This window comes from Podarcis tiliguerta (genome assembly GCF_965153285.1).
Source record: "Podarcis tiliguerta genome assembly, chromosome: 10".
NCBI lineage: Eukaryota > Metazoa > Chordata > Lepidosauria > Squamata > Lacertidae > Podarcis > Podarcis tiliguerta.
Window position 1 is genome coordinate 33,407,450 of NC_139543.1, and position 18,344 is coordinate 33,425,793.

Below are 18,344 nucleotides of genomic sequence, written 5' to 3' on the forward strand. Positions count from 1 at the left end.
CAAGGTTCCACCTTTCCCTCCTATTAAATTGCATTGTCAGTTGTTAATGGTTCCCCATTGGCTAAGTTTGAGTTTATCCAGAAAATTATACCATGGCAAGTGTAGACAGTAAAGAGCTGATATTATTTGTATTTGGTAGAAATGCCTGATGACCAATCATTTCTGGAAGGAAATTGTATATGTGAGTTTTATCATCATTCATTAGTCATTTTATTAGATCCATTAGTAATTTTATTAGGACATGTTAATAACCATGTAGATTCTAAGAAGAGAGAGTTTATACCGAATTTGCTAATGGGAGTCAAATTGTAGTAGCTAAGAGATGGAAAGATCACCCCTTTTTTTAAAAAAATAAATATGGCTGAGATTTGGAAAACAGCTGGGATGCAAACACTACTGGATACATACTGGCAGACAAACATGTTTTTCCAGCAATTGGTCATTATTTATCCTTCCCTTTGGGCGAAGGGCTGTATGTAGTTCAGCGCTGGAACACCTGCATTGCACATGTAAAAGGTTCTAGGTTCAAGCTACACAATCTCTAGGGAGGCCAGGGAGAAACTCCTGCCTGATATCCTGGAGAGCCATTGCCAGTCAGTGTAGGCAATACTAGGTCAGATGGCTAAATGGTCTGACTCCTGTGTTTCATTTTATGAAAACATAATTGTGATAGCATTAGTATGATTCCCAAAAATTTATGTGCCATATTGTAGATGCATGTTATGGTTGTTGTTTTTTAATGTACTTGGTTTATTTGTATTTCTACTTCCTGGTAGGAGATTGAGGGAGCCATTTGCTATCTCACACAGAGCCATATTCTTTTATTCTCTTAATGGCCTATTGCTCAGGCCATCTCTTCAACACAGGAAGCCAGCCTGGCTTATATTTTAACATTTGCTGGATCCAGGGGTTAGAAGGATCCTTATCCCCTCCCTCCTAAACTCATAATACTTTTCAGCGGGATCACAGCAAGACATGTATAATGGAAATCTGAATTAAATTGCCACTTTTATAAAGGACTCCAGTTCAAACATCGTTAGTCACTATGGCTATAAAAATGAACAATTTTATCATGAAAAATCTACATAATTTATTATTGAAGGGAATATAATATTAAATTATTCACAGGATTTTCATTGGCTGAATTTGTCTGTGTCCTTAAGATTAAATTTCACTCGAATTTACAGAAATTTGTCTTAAAATGTCTCTATTTGAAGTATTCATCTTTCCACTATCATAGCATAGTATCCCTCATAACCTGTAAGCTACAGATATAATTGTAAAATGAATATTGTGCTAATGTGAACTTTCACATGGTGACTCTGAACTCTTAAAAGATAGTTAATGAAAGATTAGGTTACATTTAAATCTGTTTTGACCTTCACAGGTTCAAGGGTAATGTGGCCTAGCAGTCATAGTAGATTCACGTGGTGAAAGTCTGCCCTCATTTTGCACAGTGGGTGATTATTTTTACTTTCTTCCCCTTCTCTCATGGAATTGTGATGATTAGCTTTTGTTACCAGCCCACAAAGTTCAATAAAAAAAAATCAAACAAGAACATATTGATTTTTTGGGGCAACATTTGCAAAAAGGTGTAGGTGAAATAAGAGCCTTAGCTTCATTGTAGCAAGTAGCTGAAAGTGCTTAGTAACCTAAGATTGATCAGAGAGCTGATGTTAGGCAAGCAGAATGCTTCAGATGTTTGACATTCTACCGCACTGTATGGTATCTAGACATGTGATGCTCAAATTTTGCAGCAGTATTGGGTTACTTGGTGAAAACTTTCTCTGAAGATTTATTGAAACATTGCTGAATGCAAGCACAACGAAAGAGAGGGAAAGAAATTGGAACTGTGGGAAAGGGGGAACTCTCTCTGCCTTTCATTGGCGCAAGGTTCATTCTTCTGAGGGTGAACTAGATGGGAGAGCGAATTGTTAGCTATACCATGCTTTTCTTTATTTATAAACCCAAGAAGCTTACAAACAATAAAATATAAAACACAATAAAACCGTTCATAATGCTACAAATAATTTCAGAAAATTAAAAATGAAGATCAGGATTCAGTACTTCAGTTTTAAAATAAACACCACAGGAAGACAGAATTTCAACACATGCTAAAAGCTCAGTGCCATTAAAGGGGAAAAACTCTCATTAAAAGACAGATCAACTGAACCTCTCTAGGGAGGGAGTTCCACAACCTGGGTTCCATAACAGGGAAGGGAATGAGGAAGACCTTTCTTCCCATCAGAAGATGAAGCATCCTGCTTTGATCCATTTACACCAAACTACACGATACATCAATCACCTTAGAGAAATCTTTGCAGTGGCCACTGAGTCTTTGGGAGTTTGGTAACCTACACAAATGAGGCACTAAAATGATAGTATATCAATAAGAAATATTTGAAATTCGAGATGCTGACACAGAGGAAAATCTGTGTCTGTCATATTGTTTTCCTTCCTGCGAACCATCTGACATTCAACATAATTCAGTATGCCAGTGGTATAATAATTATTTTTTCTGCAATGAGGGGCTGATGGCAATTAAAGATTTCTTGGTTTATGAAAGTATGTGCAATGTCTCTTTTTTCAAGTTACATTTTCTACAGATCAGTTTCATTTGCTGAGACATTAGTGTTACATTAGGAAGAAAAGGGGGAAAGAGGTGGAGGGAGGTATGGTGAGTGGGGGTGGGGTCGAGTGGCAATGTTTCTATTCTACTTAGTGTATGTTTGGGGTTTTGTGTCAGCATGGCTTGTGCGGGTTCTCTTTACTATTTGCTTATATTTCTTTGGTGGTGAGAGAGGTCATAGCCAGGACATTGGAGAGACTTGTCAGGAGTAAGCAAGCATGGACCAATGGTATCAAATAGTATGGGAAACAGCCTTATTAGAAAAACTAACCAATAAACCGAAACTGACACGGGGACAAATAGAAGAAGATGCCTTCACTGTGTATGGCTCCCCTTTATCACATACACAGCCCAACAAGACAACGACAGGAACCTGCCAACAGCATATGAATCAATCTGGCTAACCTGATTAAAAAACACCCACTCACACGTGTAAACAAAGTTCACCGCAGTCAATCACAAACAAACAACCACACCCTAGGGCTAATGGCTTTCTGAGCGACAACACCAAAAATCCCACTATGGAAAGTAAAGAATGATAAAGTTTTCTCCAGTGAAAACAAGTCTCTGTTAACCTATGGCTACATTGGATAAATGTCACAGAATAGCCTTAAAACTAGACCAGGTTCTGTATTGTACCACATCATCCCAGTCTCCGAGCCAGTGGTATAACAACTCTTGCCACTGCCTGGGGTGGAGCTTTTTTTAAGAGATTGCCCAAAGTTGTGGAGCTTTTCTTTTAGGAGACCTGCCAAAGCAGTAGGGTAACATCACCGAAACTTGCTTAGCTGGCTTTTTGAGGGCTGTACATGCTGCCCAGCAACCCTACAGCCCCTCAAAATGCCCGGCAGCATTCCAGGTGCCCAGGGTTCATATTTGCTTCCTTAATGACCCATTACCTTTCCTTTGTTCTCTTGACCCACCACCCAGGTACCTGCACACAGAAGCTAGCCTGGCTTATTTAGCTTTTACTGCCTGCTGGGTCCAGGGACTCAGTGTCTGGCACCCAGTTTAGCACCCAGAGCCTTAATTAAATTCTAACACTTATGGGATCTAGGAATTGAGAGGAGTCTGGAAAGCACATAACACTATCAAATATTCAGTACCTGTTTTCCAGCATGGTTCATGGTGTAGTTGCATCTTAATAATAATAGCTGTCAAGATGCTGTTTCTGGAAGTTACAGTAATGTGTTTACTGCTACATGCCTCTCTATTTGACAAATAATAGATACTGACATTCTGTGACCTAGATGACGTCAGTAACTCTTCAAATGAAATTCTCTTGTGTCTTGCATCCTTCTGTGGTAAGAATCTTAAAATCAATATGTCTTTTCATTGATCACTAGCGGGTGTGGGAGACTTGAAGAGTATTGGGCTTTTAAAAATCTGAACTTTACAACAATGTGCAACAAGACTTGACTCTGCTTAGGAAGAAATTTGTGTAGGTTTAGAGGTTGCTTCTGAAGGTTCTTGAACTTGACAGTTAATTGATAACTTGGTACTGTAATTGGATGTGAGTAGATGATTCCTCCTTCTTAACTGGAAATGAAAGACAACTACTGTAGGTATGCCTTTTCTATTTTAGCTAAAGGAATTTAAGTCCACAACATCTCACATTAACAATAATCAACACTTGCACATACCATCCTATTTTCATTATGGGGAAATAAGCAATTTGGATAACATGAACAAGAAAAACAGGGCTTTTGAATCAAATTCTTGCTTGTATGTGAAGTATTACAGTGGAACAGTTACGGTAATGGAAGGTATATTACTGGTACATAAACTTGTGTTAATTGTTTAGCTGAACAATTAAGCTATCAGATGAAACATGCATATGTGGAAGCAAATTCCATTTAAAGTAATGGAACTTACTATTGACCTCATACTGCACAGACAGATGGATATCAGTTCACTATAAAAAAGAGCAGCAGTTAGAGTGAAAATTGTTAATAATTGCTTTTATTTGTGATGAACTGCATTTGATATTTCTTAGCGATGTAAATGGTGGTTAAAAGCAAGCTGATGTAACACTCTCTGTCTTTAGTAGTAGACATCCAGCCCAGTAATGGAATGGTGGAGATAGAGAGTATGTTTTGGTTACCCTGGGGAAGAAACTATTTCTTAGTTTGGTGGTGGTTGTTTTTAAATTATAGCCTGTGTTGCAACTTGTACTGAAGTTTTGAATCTGTAGGCTTTGGTTACAATGGGCATGTTTTCATAGAAAAATACACCCTGTGTTTATTCTGGCCAGGTTTCAAGTACTCCAGAGATGAATGGTCAGTTTTCCCATTCTGACTCCAGTGTCTCACACTAGTTATGTCTTCAGAAGTGGCATGAGTAGCTATAGGAAGTGGGAGTAAGGAATTCACAACACCAGGTGCACAAATGGAAAACCTTTCATGGCTCCTTTTGAGCACTACCTCTTGTTCTGAATCAAATATTCATAATAATCAGTTACAGAGAAACTGCTTACCATCTTCAGGTGGTGGTGGCTTGGCATAGGGCTGCCATAGGGATGTGTGTGTGGGAGGAATTTGGTTGGATCCTTAGTCCAAAGCAACAGGGAGCTGGGGCCTCACCCCTGGATCCATAACAAAAATTCAGGGTACCCCAGTAAAGGGGTCCAAAGGTAGGGTTCTGTTCAAAAGTCCAGACGGGGGCTCACGGACTGTAGAATACCTCAGATGGCAGGATCAGCCTATTTGATTTGCATAATGGGGGAAACTTTAAGCCCAGGATTAACCCAAAGGAGTTATCAGCCCAAAATTGGATTGGGTGATTGAGGATACAAACCCAGTGCCTATGCCAAAGCAGATTTAGATCTATAATCAGTATTCCCATTTATTTGTTTCCAACAAGTATCAATGAAGCATATAAACTATGGAAACTCCTCTCTTTGCTTCACACAATGGACATGGTAAATTATGACAACTGAGACTTTCCCTTTTTTAAATACCTTTTGGGAATATTAAATATATCTATAGTATAAAATACTATAGTACTGCCCTTCGAATCCAGAATAAAGTAAGTCTTGCTGACTTTAGTGGGACTTGCTTTCATGGAAGCATACTTCAGGCTTCAGTATTGTACTTTGCTTGCACAGTATTGCAGCTGTAATAGTGCAGCCCTCTACACATAAGTAAACCCCGTTTGAATTAAACGAGACTTATTTCTTGGTAAGTGTGTATAGGATTGCAAGCTTCGACTTTGTAAGCTGATAGAATTTGACTGCCACCTCCATGTGGTAAACTAGAATTGAGAGATGGAATTCTTATTCACAAATGAACTTTAAATGACATTTAATCTAGGTAGCAAACTGCCTGCTTCAAGAAAAAAACATTTTTAAAACTATAAAGGGATCACGAAATACACTGTTTCTCCAAACTAGGTATTTCTTTCCCCTTTACACCCAAATGTCTGTTACCTTGGTGTTTTTTTTAAAAAGGGTTAATGTAACCTTTAGAATGAGTAGAAGAAGAATTAAGCTTGCTTCTCTTATGCCTAATAGGTTCTTTCACTTGAAGTTGGGAGAGGCTGTACAGTTTATATCCAGGTGCCCAACCCAGTTATCACTTCAGTGTTTACCTGAGAACCCCTTCTGTCTTGCAGAAAGTCAGTACCATGGGCATCTTTCTCAGGTGGTGAATATATTATCAAAGGGTTATAACATTTAGAGAATGGTAAACACCCACAGACTAACCTTTATACTTTATCATGTACTTTATCACCCATATTCTTAGGGGATATATATGATTCATGGGAAGGGAACTAGGCAAGGATTAAATCTGGGAGATGTGTACAGGAAAGGGAGTAGAGACTATAGACACTGAGTAGAGACTAGGCAACAAGATTTACTTACCAGTGAAATGGAAGCTAGAAAAAAAATTGAGAAGGCAAGATACTTATGAGTTTAGAAGAGGGCAATATCTTAAAACCCTCTACACCGTTCTTTAATGATAAGCCATCAGCACCCACCAAATTACTAGAATTTAGTGTCTTCTCCTGGAAGTGTATCCAGAAACAATGATGTATGTAAGCCATGAGGTTTCGTCTGGATATTTTAATTCTTTTTTTCATAGCTTTTTGTCATTCTTGGAACCATTATTTAATTTGCATATCATCACTGATGCTGAGGTTTTTCAAATTAAAACAAAATTAGTTAAACAATTAATTGTTTACTTTAATATTAGGGTTGTCCCCCGAAAAGGCAGTTTATTACATTCATATAGATTGCCATCAACCTTGTTGAGCTAGGACGGAACGTATAAATTGCATATGGAACAGACAAGTCTGGTCTCATTATGGATGTTGGAGCTTGTCTTCATTAACTGACTCTCTCTATCTCTCTTTGTGTGTGTGTGTGTGTGTGTGTGTGTGTGTGTGTGTATGTGTGTGCGCGCACACATGTGCATATAAATATAATGATTGGTATGCCTGGCTGTAAAGTTAACTGCAGTGACAGTAAACACTGGCATTCAGATTGACTTTAGAGGTTATCGGAATCCAACATCTTGAGCATTGTCAAAGCATACTGCTTGACTTTGATATATGTAGCTCATACTAAGAGGATGTTAAAGCAGTACTAAAATCATTGCTGTTCTTTATTTATGGTTTCATCTGATTGGTCTGATCACAAGCTTAGCATTCATCTTTGCATTCTGTTCAGCTACAGCCTGGTGCTAGTTCAAGAAAAATTGCTTGAATTTTTCGGTATGCTTGAATATGTCTAAAATGAGAACATTCTCAATGTCAGAGCATAATAGCTTAGGAATGATATCTTATTTAAATCCTGTATAGAATTAGCATAGAATGATGAAGTGAAGTAAAAGTGTGCATTGGAATTGCAGTAACAAAAGCCCAAGATGCTCAAAAGTACTTCTCTAAATAGCATAAGATCTACCTTCCTTGTTCTTTGTGTGATGTTTTGTATTAAATATCCATGCTATTAAGTTTAGGGAAGCTTTTAATGTTTGATGTATCACAGTATTTTAATATTCTTTTGGAAGCCGCCCAGAGTGGCTGGGGAAACCCAGCCAGATGGGCGGGGTATAAATAATAAATTATTATTATTATTATTATTATTAATATTTTAATGGGGTCTGCATGTCCTTGTTTCCTTGGGACTGTAAATGATGCCTTTAAAAAAAATAAAATCAAATGATATGTCTTTTTCAAAATTTACGTTCAGAACCAGATTAAGACCTTTACAGGCCCTAAACACTTAAAATATTATGGTGTCCTCTATATATAATTCAGAATAAAAACAGTACTAAACCTTAAAATATCCCCCCCCCGAAATGACACAAAATTTACATGTATGCTGAAATGTACATACGTGTGTGTTGTGTACAACACATGATAGATCAAAATCATGCAAGGAAAACAGATGCTATGTTAGCAAGACACCCCCTGGCTTAGGTGGGGGTAAGTACATGCAAATCCAAACGTGCATGTCCATGCACACCCACACACATTTTTGGCACCACAAGGGGGCCAGACTTATGTGCGGCCAGTTGATGTGGGCGGCCACCAGGAACAGAATCCCCACACAAGTGGGGAGTTGCCCGCAATAAAAAGAGAACAGAGAAATGAAGGAAGCGTGTATAGTGAAGAAAGTCTAACAAAAATCCTGATTTCCCCCATGATGCTTTTCCTCATCTGCGTCCCCCCCCCAATATAGCAAATGTCAAATTCTCTCCCCTCCCTAAACATCTTTCTGTGTGTTTGCTGGTGCCCTAAGTATATGCTTAGCCTGCCAATTGGTTAGTCCAGCTGTTTAAACTGATCCATCTGTACTTAACTAGGAATGAAAACAATAAAAAAGATTATCCTCTGTGATTCCTGTTAAGCCATATTAAGTCATGTTCTCAATTACATGCACAGCAGAGAAGGAGGGGCAATTGCTACCTCCACCTCTTTCGTTGGTTTCCTGATAGCCCAACCCAGTAGCATCCCATGCAACAAGTTCATGATACTCATGTTGGCTTCCCATGCAATCTAGAATTTGAACTACCAAGGCTCAGTAGAGAAGACTCCCTGGAAGGAGTTTCACTGAAGATGCTCCCATTCTCTCTACTCACATGATGAGAATTACTTGAGGGGGAAACAACTGAATTGGGCTGAAGTGTTTTCCAGTTTACAGTGTACAAGTAGACCATGTTGTGCTCAAATATTACAAAGAACTTTTTCCATTTGATGGTTTATTAATTAATATATGGTGCATATTTTTAGAAGCCTGGCATCTGTTGTACTTACCTTACTAGTTCTAGCCTTTGAATTCCAGAGCTATCTTCCAAATTACAAGTGATAGAATATTGTATATATTGATGGAATTAGAATGGGAACTACTTGTATCTAACAGTCTATGGGGATCATTTGCAGTTTACGGTATATTATAAGACGATTTCTATCCCAACTTTGCCCCCTTGAGCATGGCAGTAGAAGGAGAAAACTGCACAAGTGCCACAAAAGAGATATAATTCTGTCTTTTAAGAACAGTTCTGTAGTGACAATTCAGAATAATCTGATGTACAAACTGATAGCTGATTTTGGCCCTGTTGGCTTTTGGTGACATTTCCTATGTTGCAATGATAGTAGCATTGGCAAATGGAGGGCTGGCTTTCTTAGGGTATCTCTGATGTAACAGGGCAGAATGTAGTTGTTGGAGATAGTTGTTTCTCAGTATCTGTTCCCCATTCACAGCATATCCTCAATTAAATTGTCCATTATCTCTCATGTGTATGTATGATAGACAATGGTTCTTTTATACTCTATAACAAAAAAGGACAAGATTACATAGCACTTGGGCAAGAAAAGAAATGCTTTGTTAAAGGGGAATTGTTATATTTTCTCTTCCAGAAGTGCAATAAAAACTCATAGATGACAGGGATGGATACAACAACATAGAAACTGTGGTTTCTAGGACTGGGTACACCCCCCCCCTTTGCTCTTTACAGAAAGCTGTCCTGGTAAAAGTGAGAAAAATGGGCAGGGTTCAGAACCTGTGAAGAGCTGTATTTCTGTCCTATTCCCTATTATTTGGTTTGTGTGGAAAGAACTCACCATGTTGTTTTGATGCTGCTAAACCACTGCTTGTATCATGTCTGTTATGCTGGGTTTCTGAATATCCTCCTCCCTTTGTGAGTTCTGGAATATTTTGTGTAATTCTTTAGATGTACAATTGAAGAAATTCATTAACAAACAACCAGCATCCTTTCAGTCCTGCAGAGAGAATAATTATTTATAGACTCCTGCTGATTGTACCACATCGCCCACAACCAGTTTCTGTTCTTCCATGAGTTCAGAGTTGATGGCACACTTTCCCATTGCATCACAAGTCTATTGTTCTAACACTGATTGATGCGTTTCATCATTGCATTGGTCCAGAAATCAGACCTGCCACAAAAGTTGTTTTGGTCTTTGATCTCAGTCTGTATGATGAGAAGTCCATCTGGTTTCTTGATGGTTGGCCATGTTGATGGTCCATCTGTGCTTGGCATTATAGGTGACTTGTATCACATCCATAACATTTCTGTGCTGTCATATTCATTTGGTATATGGGTGAAAGAGAGATTTTACACATCCATTGTTCAACAGAATTTTGAGTATTGGCTGTATTTTCTTTGGCAGCAAATCTTTGTCAAACTACTTTCTACCCTATACATCATAGTCAGTGTGACTATTGTGTTGCAAAGTTTCGTGGTTTTTATTGACATGTTGCCATCAAGTAAAGTTACCTTTATCCTGCTAAAGCTGGCCCATGCTGTCTTTTTTATTGTCACAGTCACCTTCAAAAATGTTGATTTAGCCATATTTGGCCATGGTAGATGTAGTGAACAAATGATTAAATTTGTCATTAATACTGAGTATGGTGGTTCTCAGCTGTACTCATTACACATTCATTTTGTTTTAAGTTATTGGATGAGATCCTAGAATGTATGCTTACTTGAGCAAAGGGAACTCTGTTAGGAACAGTAGAATTCCCCCCTCCAAGTCTGCTCTGTAAGTTTTCGCAGCCACCCCCTGGCATGGGGACTGGAGGGTGGGTGGGAAGGACGGGACAGAGAAGGCCTGTTGCACTGTTTAATGCATGGGTAGGCAAACTAAGGCCCGGGGGCCAGATCTGGCCCAATTGCCTTCTAAATCCAGCCCACAGACGGCCCGGGAATCAGTGTGTTTTTAGATGAGTAGAATGTGTCCTTTTATTTAAAATGCATCTCTGGGTTATTTGTGGGGCATGGGAATTTGTTCTCCCCCCCCCCAAAAAAAATATAGTTCGCCCTGCCACAAGGTCTGAGGGACAGTGGACCGGCCCCCTGCTGAAAAAGTTTGCTGAACCCTGGTTTAATGCCTTCCCCTGCTACATTGGATCTCTCCCATTAATTTCAATCCAGTACAATATGTGTGAAAATGCCATATATTTCACATAGAAGGGTAACATTATTACCTTTTTTTGACATGATCTCCGTATAGACTTGATCTTCTCCATGCAATTTTTCTTTTTTCCTTAATGTAGTCACACAGTTCATGTCACAATACCAAACTAAATTTTTACCTATAGTGTTGCCATATGGCTCATGCTGAGAGCATCAACATTGTTTCTTGCATAGACTCAGCTATGAATCACCACCCACAGCCTCTGATGACATAAGAGGGGTCTATAGTTCAGCCTTTTCATAAGAATTACTTATGAAAGAGAGAGATGTGACTCTCTGGTTGCATTTGGCAAGCCCCTACTTCAGACTAGTCTGAAGAATACTGAAAATAATTCAACAACCAGATGAATGAATTTTATACAGATGTGCAAGACCAAATCTGCACAGATGCCATCACACACCTGTAGGTGCCCTACTCTTCCCTTTGTTTCCCTTAATAGTCTATTACTCAGGCTATTACCTAAACACAGGAAGCTAGCCTGGGTTATATTTTAACACTTGCTGGATCCAGACGTTAGAAGGGTCCCACATACAGCCTACTTGCTCCTCAACACCAAACTCATGGCAATAGATTAGTTCTTGAGAAAAAGTCTTAAGAATTGTGTTTCATCAGGTGTTTTGTACTTGGGGACAAGAATGACATGCTTTAAGATTTAAAAGATGGGGCTTTCAGGCTGCGTGCAAACCACATGTTTAAAGTACATGTCTCCCCCAAAGAATCTTGGGGACTGTAGTTTGTTTTGGGTGCTGGAAATTGTAGCTGTGATGGGTATATCTACAGGATTCCAATGATTCTTTGGGATAAGTCATGTTATGGTTTTTATGCAGCCTTAGTGAACAGTGTGAGAACACCACATGTTGCAGTTTTAGTAAACCTTAGCAGGTGTGGAGTTGATCAGAATTCGTAGCAGAAACCAACAGGAAACCAGTAAATAAATACTTTAAAATAATAATAATTATAAGCTATCTTTTAAACAAACACATACATGTATATTATTGAAACACACCAATACTTGAGTAGTACTGTAAAACAGTTTATGTCTGCCTCAAGTCTAATGGCCTTTATTCCTTGGTTTTATCCCTTGATCCAGTGCAAATTCCCTTATCTGGATTTGTGTGATTAACCTAAAAAATGTGATGTTTTCTATTTTAATTTGGTAGTTTTGCACATAAGTTGTATGCCATTCTTCATGGTACAGAAGTAATTTGGTGATCATCTTAATAAATTAAAAATGTATATGTGAGAGTTAAGGATCCTACTACAGCTAATTATTCACCAAGGACTTGTGAAATTCCGTGTTAATGAGAGAAAACATAAAAAGGACCAAATGTCTGAATAATAAAAAAGCTTGTGTAAGCAAATGTGAAAGAGATTTTAAATGGGACAAGCCCCTGGCCAATGTGCATGACTGAAATAATGAGTGAATATAGATAGCTGAAAGCATTAATTTGATAGGACCTTAAATGTCAAATGCTGAGGAGAAGCTTAAAATACTCAGGGATCCAAAATAATTGTGAGATAAAAGCCAGTGCTGTAATGAAGTAGTAGCTTTGTTTTATTTACTGGGGGCTAAACTAATGAAAGCATGAACCATTCTGGCAAACCGAGTAACACATTTTGAGGAACTGGTGAAATGGCACAGAGAATAATATGTATTGGGCAGCAAATTAAGCATGACAACTCTAAGGCTTGTATTCTAGAATGGCTTGTATTCTAGAATGTTAATTGTACCATATTCCTGTACAGAATGAATGCTTGGGGGAAATTCCTATACAGATGCTTTGCAGCAGGGAATGTGGGAATGCTGAATATTTCCCCTGTCCTGCTGGTCTCCCTCCAACCACCTACCTTCCTTGATCGTAGCTTTCCCCAGCCAGGTGTCCTCTAGATGTGTTAGACCTGATGTGGAGCGACCTGGCTGGGGAAGGCTGGGCTAGCCATATTTAACTGGTTAGGTATCCAGACTAAACTTCACTCCTGGGAGAGAAGCACCTAGATGAGGAGGTAGGGTTTGAGGGAGAACGGCTGAGGTGGAGAAAGGTTTGATCTTTCTTGTTCCTTTTTGTTAAGCCTGGCCCCCAATATTCTCTTTTCATCCATAAAAACTGCCACTGGTACCTGTCTTTCAACCTCCGCTCGTCCTTGCTCTTATTTTGTTTTATTTTATAAGATTTATACACCACTTGATGGGGGGGGGGCGGAACCCCTCAAAGTGGTTTTAGACTTCCTGTAACCAGTCTTTTTTCAAAGCAGCCACAACATTGGCAAGAATGTAGTTAAGCTTTCAGTGGCCTTGGCTATCCAAAAGACATGTGGCCAGTGTCTCCCTCCTGATGAAAAAACTGACTGGAGTAACACCCAGAGCTCGTGATGGCAGGACTGGGTTATAAACCCAACACATACTTGCTGATGCCACTTAGAGTGTGCCAGCAGGGGTGGAGTGGGGTATGAGTTGCTTTCCTATCATCTCTTTCAATAATGCAATAACAGCTTTATGTAATGGCAGAGTCCTGGCATATTGGATTGAAGTGAATTAACAGAAAGCGGAACTGGTAGTATTTCTGATTATGGAATCCAAATGATGAAAAATGAATGAAAAGAAAAAACATCAGTGTAATGCAATTATAATATGAGACACTGGGGATTTTAAACAAGATAACTAGACACAAGACATATGATGGAATTGTTGCATACATTAAGTAGATACTACTGGGAGAAGAGTCGGTCCACATAAGGATTGCAACTTCCATTAAGGGGCTAAATAGTAATAGAAATGCACACAATCACACAGTTGTAACTTCCCAGGGGGTGCTGCTGTTAGATGCCGATGATTTCTTTTCCCATGGCAGAGAAGAGGTTTCCCGTTAGTGATCTCACCATGGCGGTGGCAAACACCACTACTGTCATGGGTACACTGCTAGTGGTGGGTTCAAAAATGATGCACCCTAAACGCCTTTGGTCCGTGGTCATTTGCCCAAGTGGCCATACACTATGCCAGCTCTGGAGCTGACAATGAACTATGCTTCCCATTGGAATTAACAGAAGGGGGGGGGGAGATGCTCTATAAGAGTGGGGGTCCACATATACCACTCCAAGCAGCTGTGAGCCAGAAGACATCACAGTAATGGCTTGGACGTATCTCCAGATGGGTCATTGGTGACAGCAGCATTTGTAATGTGTTCAGAGAGATTGACTAGGGTGGGTTCTCAGTGGAAGTGGCCAGGCAGCTACTGTCATTTCTCCACCCTCAACTTGTGGCACCGAAAGTAGGCCCTTTGCTGTACCCAGTGCCAGGCTGGCTTAGTGGCGGTGTATTTTACCCCATTTTCTACTTTTAAAAAAATCACGTCTGTACTCTTGCTTTTGTAATAAACATGTTAAGGTTATCTTATTGGCACCTTGGTTTCTGAAAATATAATTACCTTTCTAATGAACACAAATCATGAAGAAAAGCTTTAATTACAGGGCTAAGTAAAAAAAAAAAAAGTGTTATGAAGGAGAGGACTGGGGATAAGATGGGGGACGGGTGAGGGAGATGCACATTTTCTTCTTTTTATAATGAAAATTCAACAAAAAGAAGGACAAGCCATAAAAATTCCTGGAAAGAATTGGCTGTAATTAGGGTTATGTACTCAGCCTATGCTTCAATGGCTTTTAGAGAAATATTATTTCTAAAGGATCTTCTTTGTGAATGAAATTATTATCATTTAGTTCAGAAGTTATATTCACCTCATTTATTTAATAAAATTAACTTATTATTCTCTTTAATATGTGCTCTCCTTATTTAATTTCTGATTGCTGTATCTTTCTTAATTTTCCATGTCCTCTGAATGTGCATAGTTCAGATGATTACATTAATAATACATAGATGTCAAAAATTAAAGTGCAGCCCACGCAACATGCCTAATATATTTAATGGATTTTCAACTTGTAAATAGGCTAGACATAAAAACCGGGGGGGGGGGGGGGAGTGACGATCTAAAACCTGTGCTTGAATGGCACCTCCAGTAAGATGATCGCTTTCCCCTGTCACCTGTTCATCAAAGATCTTTTCTACAAAGCTTTATGCATTGAAAATCTACTTTGTGCCTTGACTTCCTTTGCTTTGCCTTGTTATGTGATTTAAAAAATTAATTTTGTAAACAGTTTTGTAAGCTCACACTATTCCCTTTTTGTTCTGTAAGTTTTTTATAAAAATGAAATCCTGGAGAAGGTATGATTGAAGACTAGATGGGAATGCAGATATTAATTTCTCTCTCTGTGTGTTTAAAATAACCTGGAACAAAGGTGGGCCTTTAGCTGCCTGAGATGCAGATAGTTCTGCCTGAGATGGAACAGCCCCCTGCCCCCTGCTAGTAGAGTTACTTTGGCACCTGAGGCAAAATATCCCACAAGGATCTCTCCCTTTTTTGGCATCTGTCTGTTTTGAGAGACAGTGGAGTCTGCCTCCAGGGGTGAATTCAAACCGTTTTAGAATCACAGTGCCTGCTATGGCTGCAGAGACATGTAACTTGTAATTGCTGCGCCCCATGTTGTTTTTGCTGTGTTAGCATCACCAAAGTTACCTCTTTGGGATTCAAATCTGGGCAGTGTGTGTGGAGGTCCTGGCAGTGGCATAGAGTGGGTTGTCAGCACCCAGGGCAAGGCAAGTAATTTGCGCCCCCTAACCTGGTAGGGGCAGAGAGCTGCGAGTGCGAGCGCGCCCCCCCCAGAAGTTGCGCCCGGTGCGGCCGGCCCCCCTGCACCCCCCACGCTACGCCACTGGGTCCTGGGCTGCCCAGACAAGACCCTGTCTCTTGGCCTCACAGATATGGACCAAAGGAAAGGAAAATGATACATTTGGCACCAGCTTGACTCCAAGAGTTGCTGGAAAGAGGTGTTCAATACACCATCCAACCGTCTTAGTGTAGGGTTTACTCCTTAGCCTTTTCTTCTCCCAACGGCAACAGATATGGATTTTTCCTCAGGGTTTACTCTTGAAGCCTTTCTCAGGAATGAGTGTAGCTGCAAGTAAGCAGAGGGTTAGGATCAGAGTTTTCCTTCTCCTAGACTGGCTACCTTCCTAGGTTGACATGCCCAATCTGCCCCTCACTTCCCTGCCCCGCACATGTAGTAACTATCCTCATGACCACTGGACCCAGGGCTTTCCCCCCTCTGGAACTCAGTTCTGGTCTTTCTCAAGTGGGTGCGGTTGACATTATAAGAGGACAAGGGGGTGTTCATGGTGAGTTCCTGCACCTCCTTTTCTAGAAAAACAGCACTGACTGGACCCACTATTGGTGTCTGATCTATCTGCCAGAGCCTGTTTTCACATGCAGGGGAAGTCCCTAATCCACCAAGGGTTTGAGACCCATTGCCTACCCATAGTTGGAGACCCATAGTTTAGCCGACTAATCAAAGCTGTCTCCCAGGGTGAGGCTGCTGTCACATGCTGACAGCTTCTAAAAGCTACAGGTGAGAGCTGAGTGCAGGGTGGGAACCAAAGGTGGACAAATTATCCCAGAAGGAGCATGATGTGTCCCCAACCAGAGGTACTACCCCTCCCCTGATACCCCCCTTCTCTCCCTACAATGATAACACGGGGGAAAATTTTTTTACTTTTTGAATGTTGTCTAGATTTCTACAACTGATTTAGGGTATTTTTGCACTGCTGAATCAGGAAATGGCATCCGTTCTCTCCATCAGGTCAGGTTTACTGTAAACTGAATGGTGGGCATTGATAAAGGTAAGTACACATAAATTGCATGTTGCTTCACCATTTTTCAAACTTCAGGGCTTGAACTTCTGTTTCTTGGAACTCCTGGAATGCTCAGTGGCAGGGAGGTCCCTCTTCAGAGTCCAACAGTAGTAAGCCATCATGATTGCGTCCCAGCGACCCTGATACCTGGTCTCCATCCCTTTCACGTCCTGATGGAATCTCTCCCCCTGCTCGTCACTCATTGTGAACCCAGGTTCTCAGGAAACCAGTCCATATGTGAAAATAGGTAGTGCATCTTGATGCTCATGTTGCAGCCCAGGCTTCTGAAAGCAGTCAGCATGTTGTTGACAAGTTCTGCGTAGTTTCTGGCCTTATTGTTGCCAAGAAAGTTCTTCACTACCAGAACAAATGCCTTCCACGCTTCCAGTTCCACTTCGCTCATTGAGTTTCCGAACTCTGGATCTCTGATGAGCTGACGGATCTGAGGACCGTCAAAGATGCCAGCTTTCAACTTCTCCATGGTCAATCCTGGAAAAGTCTGGCACAAGTAAGTGAAGCAGTCCCCATCCTTGTCCAGAGCCTTGGTGAACTGCTTGATTAAGCCGAGCTTGATGTGCAGCGGTGGGAAGAGTATTCTGTCTCTGTCCACTAGAGGGTCGTTGATGACGTTCCTTTCTTTGCAAGGCACCAATTCCTCCCGCACAGGCCAGTCCTTCTTCGTGTAATCCTGAGCACGGTCCCTACCATCCCACATGCACAGAAAACATGGGTACTTGGTGAAGCCAGACTGTTGTCCCAACAAAAAGTCCACCATCTTCAGGTCAACACAAATAAACCACTTATGCTGATCATAACCAATTTTCTCCAGCACATACTTCACTGCTTCATAGTTCTCCTTCAGTGTACTCGAGTGAGCCAGGGGTATAGAGGCAAACTGGTTGCCGTTGTGTAGCAGAACACATTTCAGTGAGCGCTTGCTGCTGTCAATGAACAGTCTCCAATCTTTGGGTTCATACTGAGGCACTCCAAGCTTGAGCAGAAGCTGCGCAATATCTGCACAGTACACCAAGTCCTTCTCTTCCGAGAAAAAACGGAGGTATTCTTGATGCCTGTTGCGGAAGCAGCTGATGCGAGCACTTTCAGAGAGGAGGGTTTTTTCCTTCAATCTGGATGCCAACAGTTCAGCAGAGTCCTTTGATAAGCTGAGGTTGCGAACTAGATCATTCAACTCCTTTTGGGAAAATGGGTGTGAAGCATCATCTTCAAGAACCACTTCTTCTTCATGTCCTTCAACACTGGAGGCATCTTCGTCACTAATGTCAGGAAGTTCTCCGAAGATAGGCACTGGAATTTCATCACAATGAGCTACAGGACGATGTGCTGACTGAAGATCAGGATTAACTTAGTTTTGATCCCCCAACTTTATGCTTTGCCGCACCAATTTATGGAAGATTTCGAGGTTTTATGACTTCAAACTGATCTCTTTCCGACATAATCACCCAGAACTATCGGACCTGAATACTTCTTGTCATTAAAATAATCATTTCCAATCAAAACAATTATTCGACATGGCATTTT

The 18,344-nt window shown here is 40.4% G+C and overlaps 1 protein-coding gene and 1 long non-coding RNA gene across 5 annotated transcripts in view; one reads left to right on the top strand and one right to left on the bottom strand.

Annotated features, from left to right (window-relative positions):
• NAV3 (neuron navigator 3) overlaps positions 1 to 18,344 on the top strand; it is a 441,074-nt gene that overhangs the window by 53,667 nt on the left and 369,063 nt on the right. The window lies entirely within an intron of this gene.
• LOC310658719 overlaps positions 15,841 to 18,344 on the bottom strand; it is a 28,469-nt gene continuing 25,965 nt past the window's right edge. Inside the window, exon 3 of the long non-coding RNA XR_014502450.1 lies at positions 15,841 to 16,072. This is a non-coding gene — a long non-coding RNA (uncharacterized lncRNA). The remainder of the gene's footprint in view (positions 16,073 to 18,344) is intronic.